The sequence below is a fragment of the Anolis sagrei genome, chromosome 3 (assembly GCF_037176765.1).
Source record: "Anolis sagrei isolate rAnoSag1 chromosome 3, rAnoSag1.mat, whole genome shotgun sequence".
NCBI classification, from domain to species: Eukaryota; Metazoa; Chordata; class Lepidosauria; order Squamata; family Dactyloidae; genus Anolis; species Anolis sagrei.
The window spans coordinates 242,436,382-242,447,505 of record NC_090023.1 but is presented as its reverse complement, the minus strand read 5'-3'; positions in this window follow the sequence as shown (position 1 = coordinate 242,447,505).

Below are 11,124 nucleotides of genomic sequence, written 5' to 3'. Positions count from 1 at the left end.
CAATGAAGCTGTTGGACAAACAGCCTTAGAGTGCTCAGTGGGAAAACAAACTAAAATAGCTTCTGTTACCTTTAATTTCCTTTTTTGGCACTGGGATTCACTTGTATTACAGAACTCAGGTTAGCTTTTTCACAGAGGAACCTGTTCATTCAGGCAGTTGCAGATGTCTCCTTTGAGAAGCTTCCCGCCCATCTTGCATTAATGGAATGCTGTTTAGTTGTTGTGGAGGTTTCTTTAATATTTCCCAAAGCCCCCCCCCCCCCCTGCTTTGTGAAGGTCTCAGAGTAAAGCATTCAGTGTAGCAATGCACAACCACTTGGTACTTAATTGCTCAGAAACAGAGACATTAACATGTTTTTATCCACTCTTTGTCATCCCTTAGTCTTTTCTGTGTGCCCTAATTATTTTTTTTCTCTTCTGAGAGCTTTGCCTCAAATTAGTACGTTTCAAGAAATTATTTTAAAATATCTCCTTTACAGTTTAATTAGAGGGAAGATGTTAAATAACCAAATCGTGCATTATTCCATATGGAATTTGGAGTCCACAGTGACTGCACTGTCTGTATGTTCTTCAGTTATGCCGCCTTATATTTTATCCTTCCTCTTATTTCTTCAGTAATTCTTTCCCTCCCACCCCACCCCTCTTTTTTTTTGTGGTATATTTCTCAGTTCACATCCTACAATATCATTACTCACTGTTGAAATGAGTAAGGCCATTACTCACCCTCAAATAAATAAAATCATTGTCTATATAAGGAACATTTTACAGGAAGAAAACGGGGGAGAAGATCAGATAAGTCTCAGAAACAAGCCACAATTATTGGGCTTATTGATATAATACCTTAAACTTTTCCTAATTAAAATAACCTGTAAAAGGAAATATTAATCTTCTTTGGGATATTACACTACAAAAGAAGTGACAATATATCTTGTTAAATTGTAACTGCAATTTAGGGGTATAAATCAGGACTGTTGTACTTTGTCCAGATCATGAGAAGACATGACTCACTAGAAAAGACAATAATGCTTATTACGTTAGAAGGCAGTAGGAAAAGAGGGACACCATATTCCATAAGGATGGACGCAGTTAAGGAAGCCACAGTTCAGAGTCTGCAAGACCTGAACAGGGTTGTTCGTAATAGAGTAATTTGGAAGTCTAGCATTTATGGAATCACCTAAAGCCAAAGTTGATGACAACATTTAACAACAATAAAGCTGCTGTTTGTGTCTTTCTTATGGATTCACTATGGTTTCACAAATTCGCTGTCTTTTCTCAAAGGAAGAAACAATCAATTTTAGCCACCCCCTATTGTGAGAAACTTTTCAAAAACAATGAAAATTTGGGATTATTCTTTGCAAAACTGGATTTTTCATGCAGAAAATATTTGTATGCAGAAATGCCATTTCCTGCACAGAAAATTTTGTTTCATGTGCAAAAAAGGCTGGTTTCAATGCAAAGCCACAAGTGAATTTTACACATAATGAATCCACAATTATGTGTGCCAGAATGAGCACTGTATGAGGCAGTGACATGTTTCCTACCCTTTTCAGAAATTTTCTGGCCCCATTTACACTGCCATATGATGCAGTCTGAAACAGTATATGAATAGTGTAGACTCATATAATGCAGTTTAACTACACTGAACTTTGCTGAGTCCACACTGACCATATAATGCAATTTCAAACTGCATTATATGGCAGTGTAAATGTGAAGCCCCATATGTGAGAACTGCATATGGTGGAACTGCAGTAGCTGTTGTTCTGCTGTTTAGCCTTTTAGAAATCTGAAGGATAAGGTATTTAAGTTTCTTCCATCAATCAGCTCATTTTTCTGTGCTTGCTGTAGATGTATGTTCCTCCCTTCGTAAAAGATAGTCATTTTGTTCAGAAACATTTTTAGCAAAATAACCTGAAACTTCAGTAGGAAACATGCTTGTCTCCCTCTCATGCTGGAGGCAAGAACTCCCGTAGAAGCTGGAAATGTCTTAACATTTCAAAGCAAACTTTTCAAAAACAAGATTTTTTTTGTGAATATCCTTAACATTCCGAGTTAGTGTGTCATTATTTTAGGGAGTGGAAGGCAATTGCAAGCAAAAGGTTATTTGTAGGTAGTTACTCCCAAGCCCTGAGTATGTCACAGCATCTCAGTCTCAGAGGAAGGCAATGACAAATGACTTTTGAACAAATTTCCCCAAGAAAACATTGGATAGGGTCAGAAAGTGGACTGGACTCAAAGGTCAATGAGACCCCTTCCATCTCTATGATTCTAAAACTCTATAACTTAAAAGCATTCAGACTCATGCTAATGCAATTTTTTCATGTTCTTCTTTCAGATCAATAACTGGCTGATAAAAGTGACAATAGGAGAACCTCCCTCAAACCACTACCTTCCTGGTGCACTTGATCATATCTTCTATTATAACAAGCTGGCATATCACATTTAGGAATATGGGAGATGGTAGTGAATCTCACAAGAAGAAATTAGTATCCACAAGCAGAAAATCAGCAAAAACTATTTGCACTTCTTCACCACCACCACTTCATGAAACAGACTTAGTTCTCAGTGATTTAAAAAAGTTTATATTAAAATTTTAAAGGTTGTATAACATCTGATAGTGAGAGGCTCTGTAACATGTGCTATTCAAATAAGGAGAGGGAGGGAGAGAACTGAAAACTATAAACTCAAACTAAGTTCAGAATAATTGATGCAGGAAGTGACAGAGTGTCGCCAAGACCAACAAACAGGAAATGCAGTAAATACTGTGTTTACTCAAATCTAATGCTCACCATTTTTTGGCTAAATGACCTTGCTAAAATTGGGGTGCACATTAGAGTCACGTCGTACAGAAATGCTGGGCCAAAGGAAGAGTGGAAGTTGCTTCAGGAACACCTCCTGGAGCTCCTCTTTGAGGTACGAGGGACAGGGCCTTCTCGGTGGTGGCCCCTCGGCTTTGGAATTCCCTCCCACCAGAGATTAGATCTGGTCCTTCCCTCCTGACCTTTAGAAAGCTAATAAAAACCTGGCTTTGGAGAATGGTATTCGATGATTGATTCAATAACCCTTGTCTACATGGAAGGATGACAATGAATTATGACTCTATTTGACAACTTGGCTTGTGTAATGTGATGATGTATTTTATTGTATTTTATATTTTAATGTATAATGATGATGCACTGTGCTGTTTTTATATTACTGTATTTGAACACATGTTGTGAACTGGCCTGAGTCCCTCCTCGGAGGTGAGAAGACCGGTATATAAAACTTCTAAATAAATAAATAAATAAATAAATAAATAAATACCTCATATCTAATTAAATGGTACAGAGTATAAAATGGTTAAACTTGCTCCTTCTAATAAACTGATGGCTACAGATAACGGGGTTTGTAGTCCAGCATACCTGGAGAACTTCCCTCTTATAACACACACATATTTTAAAGGCAATGCTTAAATCTACCAGGAAATTCTATGATAAATGCTAGCTGAATAAAAACTAAAAAGATCAGGAAGCCATGCAGAATTTCTAATCCTCTGTGTCAATGAGCACTGCTCTGTGTTAATGAATCCATTTATGTGGAGGCTGCAGAACAAAATTAGCAAACTGCCACACAAGGAGACTGGCAGGCTTTTTTGTGGAGATGAAAGGGAATAAAATTCTCACTGCCCTGCTGAGTATATTCTACTTACAACTCCATGGAATGATATCAGCTGCCAATCATCATGAAAACATGGACTCAAGCTTTTAGGAGTGCTCTGTAAAGATGTCTAGAGACAAGTTTGTTTCAGATGGATGTAAGTCAGTACTTCCTTATAGCAGTTTACTAATGCTTGTTATATATAACAGCATCACTAACCTTGTATAACGAATGGGCCAAACAAGCCATGCTGCAAAGAGGTATTCTTTCATTATCTTGTTTTATTAATTTGAATTCTTGGAGGTGGGAAATGAATAAGTGTACAGTCTCTAAAGGAGAAAGCGACCTTTAACATCAGCCAAGTGTTTACACTCCCATAAACAGATGAGGGACCTGAGAGGCATTGTGACACAGCTTGGAAACATTACTTTCTATAATACTGGCCAAGCTGCTGTTACTGTAAGTTTTGGGAGTCTTAATTCAAAAAAGCAACTTTTTCAATCTCTGTGTAATGTAAACCATCTAATAAATTCTTGATATATTGTCCGAGCCACCCACAATGGCTTGTTTGGAGTATGTTTAGTAACTTAACTACATAAAAACTTCTACCAGATAGAAAGATACTAGGATACTACATGAAATGCATAGATACATGATGGGTGACACCTGTTCAACATGTGAAAAAGGTCTTGGAGTCTTTCGATCATTATAGAATTGGGCAAATGATAGCTAGTTGCACAATGTGGGTCAGAATTAATGAAGGGAACACATGTGCAAGACAGCGGAGCGGGTGAGATATGCAGCTGCAAAAGGATAGCAGTGAAGTAATTTAACTCAGGAGGGACAGGATAAGGGTGAGATAATGTAACAGTATTTTCCCCCTCCTTTTTATCCTTCCTTCCATTGGTCATCTTTCCCCCCTCCTTTTTATCCTTCCTTCCATTGCAACAACTCCACCACAGCTGTGTCTCTCACTCGGTGCGCTCACTCACATACGTGTTCCCCTAATTCAGACCCGTGTTGTGCAAGCAGCGTAGTGTAGGGTCCCAGCTACCATACTATTGCCCAGAATTGTATTTATTGACACTAATGACCATAACTGAGAAATCAGAAAAACAAAAGAAATTGTTAAAATATTTTGTGATATCATAGATTTTCTCTTACCGGATGTCCATTCACAATTACTAGAGCTGCCTGCTCTTCACATGAAACCCATCTTCAAATGGATAATGTGTGACAGATGCAATAAAATATTTATTTCTATCCAGGAGTCTACTGGGAGTATCATGCCTTCTTTGGAGGATTACAAAAGACCAATTACACCAAGTAATTTCTTTTCCAAACCCCCAAAAATTCTTATTTGTGTATGCTCCTCCATGTGATGAACCACTGAAGCAAGAGATTCAAGCTCCAGATTGATTCCAGAGATCAGTGCAACACGTTTTGCTACTTGAGATGAAGTCTCTCATTCTATGTACAAAAATGAGGTAGACCAACAACTCGATCTTTCTTCAATATAAATGCTGTGATAGCATCTTCTACTATGCCGCCCTGAGTCGCCTTCGGGCTGATATGGGCAGGATAGAAATAATGTAAATAAATAAATAAAATAAATATACTGGAAAGCTAACTTAGGGTCACTTAACACACAGCTTTCTCTTCCAAGACTTTGTTTTCTCTTTCCAGTGTCAGCCAAAGGTATGTGTCATATTCTACCCCATTGAGCAGGAAAGTACCCCACAGCTGTCCAGTCTCAGATTTGCTGACATAGAAACTCCTTGATAAGTGAAATGGCTACATTGTCCATCTCAGAGATTGAGCTGATTTCTTTCCGTTGTCATTCTGAATGAATGCTGTTTGACAGAATACTCGGCACATGTCAGGATGTTCTAGATCAGCCCTGTTACCCAGTGAATATTATGGTATCTTATTACTTCCATTCAGTCTTTCCCCTCTCCTTCTATGAACAACAAAAATGGCTTTTCATTTCCCCAGGATAAAGGCAAAGGTGGTATTTTAATAAATTGATCTGATAACTCCAGCTTCTTCCTGTTGGCTTATTCAGCCACCTACGCTACACCGAGTGAATCAATATTGAAGAAGTGTTGAATCATGCTCAATTCTTGCTAATATATATATATATATATTGTAAGTAGAATTTCTTCATTTGTTGGTTGGATTTCATGGCATTTCTTTTTTCTGTATTCTACTTGATTCAACGGCATATATAGTAGCTGAAATGGACTTATGAGAAGACTACAGATATGACTGTTTCATTGGTCAGAATTGGGGAAAGTAACACATGGCTTAATGTCTTCTAGGCCAATTTTAAACTAATATAACTAACAAATTTTAAATGCAGCTTGGGAAATCACTTGTTTCCAATGAAGATTTCCACTCAGAATGTTCCCCCCCCCCCCAATTTTCTGTCCCTGATTTCCAATGGATTTTGATGGTATGCTGGCAGTTGGCCTATACTATGTACAGCTGACCTCCATTTCTTTGCTGTTCATATTGTAAGGAATAGTTTTCCCTTAAATATTTGAACTACCCAGAATAAGTTTTGAATAGAGGTATAAAGGTATTTTCATTTGATGTAGCTTTTGATAATGAGAGCTCAACTGAAGTTAAAGCCCAGAATAGCATCTTTATCTCAGCTGTCTCTCCCTCCTTCTTCAAAACATCTTTCTTTTAGCAAATCTGTTGCCTGGGCTACCAAATCTTTGCCTTTTGTGAACATTTGACTTCATGTTGCAGAACCTAGCAATTATTAGCATATATGGAAACTGATGCTTGGAACCATCAGCAAAAGCTGAACTTCAAAAAAGAGAAAGTTTCTTAAAACCAACTACATATTTGGGAAGGGATAGAATACTCTTTTAACTTCTCTGACTGATGACTTTATCACATGAGACTGAAAATCACAATTACATAAAGGTAATAGCACCTGTATTACGTATTTGTGTTTTCCTCATTGGTGCTTTGCATTTGAATCACATGTGGAGCACACTGATGAGAACAACTCATCAATGGCTCCCAATATTGATGCTTGAGTGAGTGACCATGATTCTACCCTACTACCATTTGGTCATCCTAAGGCTAAGGTTGGTTTTACATATGGAGAAATGAACCCTAAGGTAGGGAGAGGGAGGCATAGCAAGGTCAGATCTGATTTCACTCCTTTTATCCACTCAAGAAACATCTTAATTCAACACACACACACACCCCAACACCTTTGGCCTACCTATACCTTCTCTCCTCCAATTTCTAGCAGTTTTATCCTCCAACATAGGAGGGGTATTCAATAGAGACAAAAAGAGAGAGTGGGATTTGTGTTTGCTTCTCCAATGCTTTTAAAAATGTTTTAATGGATGGATTCATTTTGTAAAGCTTATGGAAAGCGGGAGTGTAGTGGGAGCATGGTGGGAGAGATAAGTGACAAGACAGGATAAGAAAGAACTGGGAGGGAAGTGTATAGTTTTCAACATTGTGGTTGCTGTGAGACAAAAGGCTGGTGTGATAAAGCCCAGAGAGAGAAGAAGAGGTGGAAGAAAGGTCACAGATGAGAAAATCAGTAGGGAGGCTACAGAAAAAGACAAAAGAAAAAGAGAACACAAAAAGGCAACCCTAACTACTTTGTGTTCCCCTTTGGCCACATCATTTTCTCTTCAAACAGAAATAAGTGTGTGTGTATTTGTTTCCAATGAATAAAGAAGGGAAGAAATTGTATGTATTTATGTCCTTACCAGTGAAAAAATTAATATCATATTATGTAATATGTTGTGACTATTGTATAGGTACTCATTATTCCTTTGAAAACACCAATTTTGCCCTAGCCTTATTAGGTAGGATAGATATCAGTTGGAGGTCATAAGCAGGTATATGTGAAAAATTCACTCTGTTGGGGATTTTATTCATGGATTTCCTTAATTGAACATATTCTAGTCTAGGTGCAAAATCAAACAAATTTTGATATTGGGCATATGTATATTTCTACATTTCAAAAATGTTTTGTGAAATGGAAAATAATACATATTTTGACAAATTATATTTAGCTGAAAGAATAGAAAAAACTGCATATGTTTCTAAAATATGCACAGCATAATTTAGTCTGTAGAGGCATGTCTGTTAATGCACTTATGAATACAATGCTTTGAAAAATCCAAAGAAAAATGTGTGCTCTTTTTCACAGGAAAATGTAATGGACTTGGTAGAGGAAAAAGGAGATAATCAAAGGAAGAGATTTAGCAGATCAGTCCATCTGTAGATATGATATTGCAGTGTGGGGATATAAAGCAGGGAGAGGAAATGATAAGCTATTCTATCTTGAACTCAATCATATTTCATCCAATATGCCCTATATTCTGACATGCCTTGTTTTCACCCAGATTCCTCCCCTCACAGTGACAATAAAACAGATATGGAAGTCCATAAAAGGGAGAAATAATGCATAGATGGTTTATTGCAAAACCAATTTATTCACTTTTTGTATTTCCTTAAGTATTTGAATCCATAGTACTCTGAATTTGCCTAATTTCTCATCTATGTCCCCTAGAAAGTGTATAGTCTCGATCTATAATCCATGAATCTAGAAGATGAATTTATAATTTTATAAAATGGAGGTCCTTTCTACTCTCTGATAGCAGAATGCCATGCCATACCAAATTGCAGGCTGTCGAAAAGCAACTGAATCCTACAGTAAAAGCCATGAGAAATGAAACTTAATGGGAATAAAGGATAATATAAGTACAGTGTTGATTTTTCCTGAAAAATGAACAACCACCAAATTAGCCTTTAAAGGAATTTAGCATGAGATGTATTGTTCAGGCATGCTTCTTAAATCCTAATCCTGTTATTCAAATGAATAGCATATACAAGTAGTCCCCAAGATATGAACATGATGGGTTCTGTGGGTTTGTTCTTAAGTTGAATTTGTTTGTAATGCAGAACAGGCACATTTAAAGTATAACTCCAGTGTAAAGGTTTTCCCCTAACATTAAGTTTCGTTGTGTCTGACTCAGGGGGTTGGTGCTCATATCCATTTCTAAGGTGAAGAGTCTGCGTTGTACAAGGTCATGTGGCTGACATAACTGCATGGAGCACCATTACCTTCCTGTCAGAGTGGTACCTATTGATCTACTCACACTTGCATGTTTTCAAACTGCAAGGTTGGCAGAAGCTGGGGCCAATAGCAGGAGCTCACCCCACTCCCTGGATTCGAACAACCAACCTTTCGGTTGGCAAGTTCAACAGCTCAGTGGTTTAACTTGCTGCACCACCAGTGGCATGTGTGCATGTGTACACACACACACACACAAACAAACTTTGGATAGCATAGGAAAGGGTTAGCAACCCCGTGGAGTTTGTTTTGCTGTCTGTGCCCCTGTTCAGAAGATTTCACCTCACTTTCTGTCCCTGTGAGAACTGGATTTTTTAAAAAATGGCTTGTTGTGGAAACAAGGATTGGTGATAAAGCTTCACTTGACACCTTTTCCCTATGATAACTCTTTCAGGCATGAACTTCCCTTCCTGGGGGTATTTCTATCTCATTTCCTGGTGTCTCACCCCGTTCTTAACTTTGAGTAGTTTGTAAGACTGATGTTTGTAATTCGGGGACTGCCTGTACAGTAATGATATGGAAACCAGTAAGTCTTGAGAGCTACTTATAGATGTCCAACCCATCAAGCTTGTCCTTGTCCTTCCTCCTTGCAGAACTGAAGCCGCAGGACTGCTTGTGGAAGCCTGGATCCTACAGGTCTATACCACCTTCCCACCCCTTTGAATTATCAGTATTCTTTTAAAAATGGTTCCAGTCCTTTGACCTGTGAAGATATATTTTTAAAAAATCAATGCACAACATTTCATCATATAAAAGGTTCCCTGCATTTGTTCTGGCTGTGCTACAATGATTCCCCATCTCTTTAGAATTTCACACAATAAAATGCCTTGCTATGGGCCTTCATGCTTAAAACGTAGTTTTCAAGGGAGTAAAGGAGGTACAATTTTGCCTGACCATTTCAAGGAACCTTCATAGCTTTGGGGAATCTCAAGTGTCATTCCACTCCCTTCCACTGTACCTGTTCTAGGATACATGACATAGGTGAGGTTGTGTCTGTCACGTTATTGTTTTTTGCTGACAGTCTTCCTTGGAATGTTGTGGTGAATTCACTCAGGAAGGCTGTCATTAAAGAAGGCATTCATATATATTTTGCCAGTCTTCTGCACTACATAGAACTGAGTAATGATGCTTAAGGGTTTTTTAAATTCTGTATTTGTATTTTCATTCTGTATTTGTAAGCCCCTGGTGGCACAATGGGTTAAACCCTTGTGCTGGCAGGACTGAAGACTCTCTCGAATATGGGGAGAGTGTGGATGAGCTCCCTCTGTCAGCTCCAGCTCCCCATGGAGGGACATGAGAGAAGCCTCCCACAAAGAGGGTAAAACAACAAAAATATGTGCATCCCCTGGGCAATGTTCTTGCAGACAGCCAACTTTCTCGCACCAGAAGCCACTTGCAGTTTCTCAAGTTGCTCCTGACATGAGAAAAAAAATGAACCAACATGATTTACATGGTCTTTCCTCAAAATAATGAGAATGATTTTAAGCAGTATTTATTTACATCACTTATATCCCGACCATATCAGCCCGCAGGCGACTCAGGGTGGTACAGAATAGCCAGGAAAGGAAAGTGGGGATTGAGGCAGGTGTAGGGGGAAACCAGGCATACAGTTTGCTCTTCTTTAGTGGAGTCAACATCTTTTGTACCAGTCAGTGCAGTGCTGTTTTGCATTTTTTTTCCTTGGGTGAAAACACAGAGGAGTCTGGAGCAGTGTCCTTCAACTTCAAGACTTGAGAACAATATGGTGGGTGTAAAAGCTGTTCTGAATGCTTCCTGACACATCACATAGCCCTGACTTCGTCCTGAGAAATTTCTTTACCCTAGTTCAAAGCCATTATCAAAGGACAGCAGCTGCATTGAGGGCTTTGAATGATATTTTGAGTGAAGAATTCCTCCACTTCTATGAAGAGTGGCAACAATGCTGAAATCGCAGTATTTGATTATAAGGAGCCTATTTTGAAGGGATAAACTGTAATTGCATGTATGTTAAATTAAAAAAAAACATTTTCATTACTTTTAGGACAGACCATGTACACTTGGCAAAAAAATACAGTAGGCTCTTGGCTCCAGGAACCTTCACTGATACCAAAAGCTATGTGTACTTAATCCTCAGTATATACAATGGTGTAGTAAAATGGTGCCCTTTATATACAATTAATTTTTAAAAATATTTTCAAGCTGTGGATGGATGAATCCATGAAAACAATATCCATGGATATGAAGGTCTGACTGTATACAAATTGTAAGAAATTATGCTTGTGCTTTTACCCTCCACATTTTCAGCTCCAAAAAACCATGCAACCATCAGATAAATCTATTATTTATTTATCGTGTCATCAGCAACCATTGTATTACAATTCTAACAGAGCAAA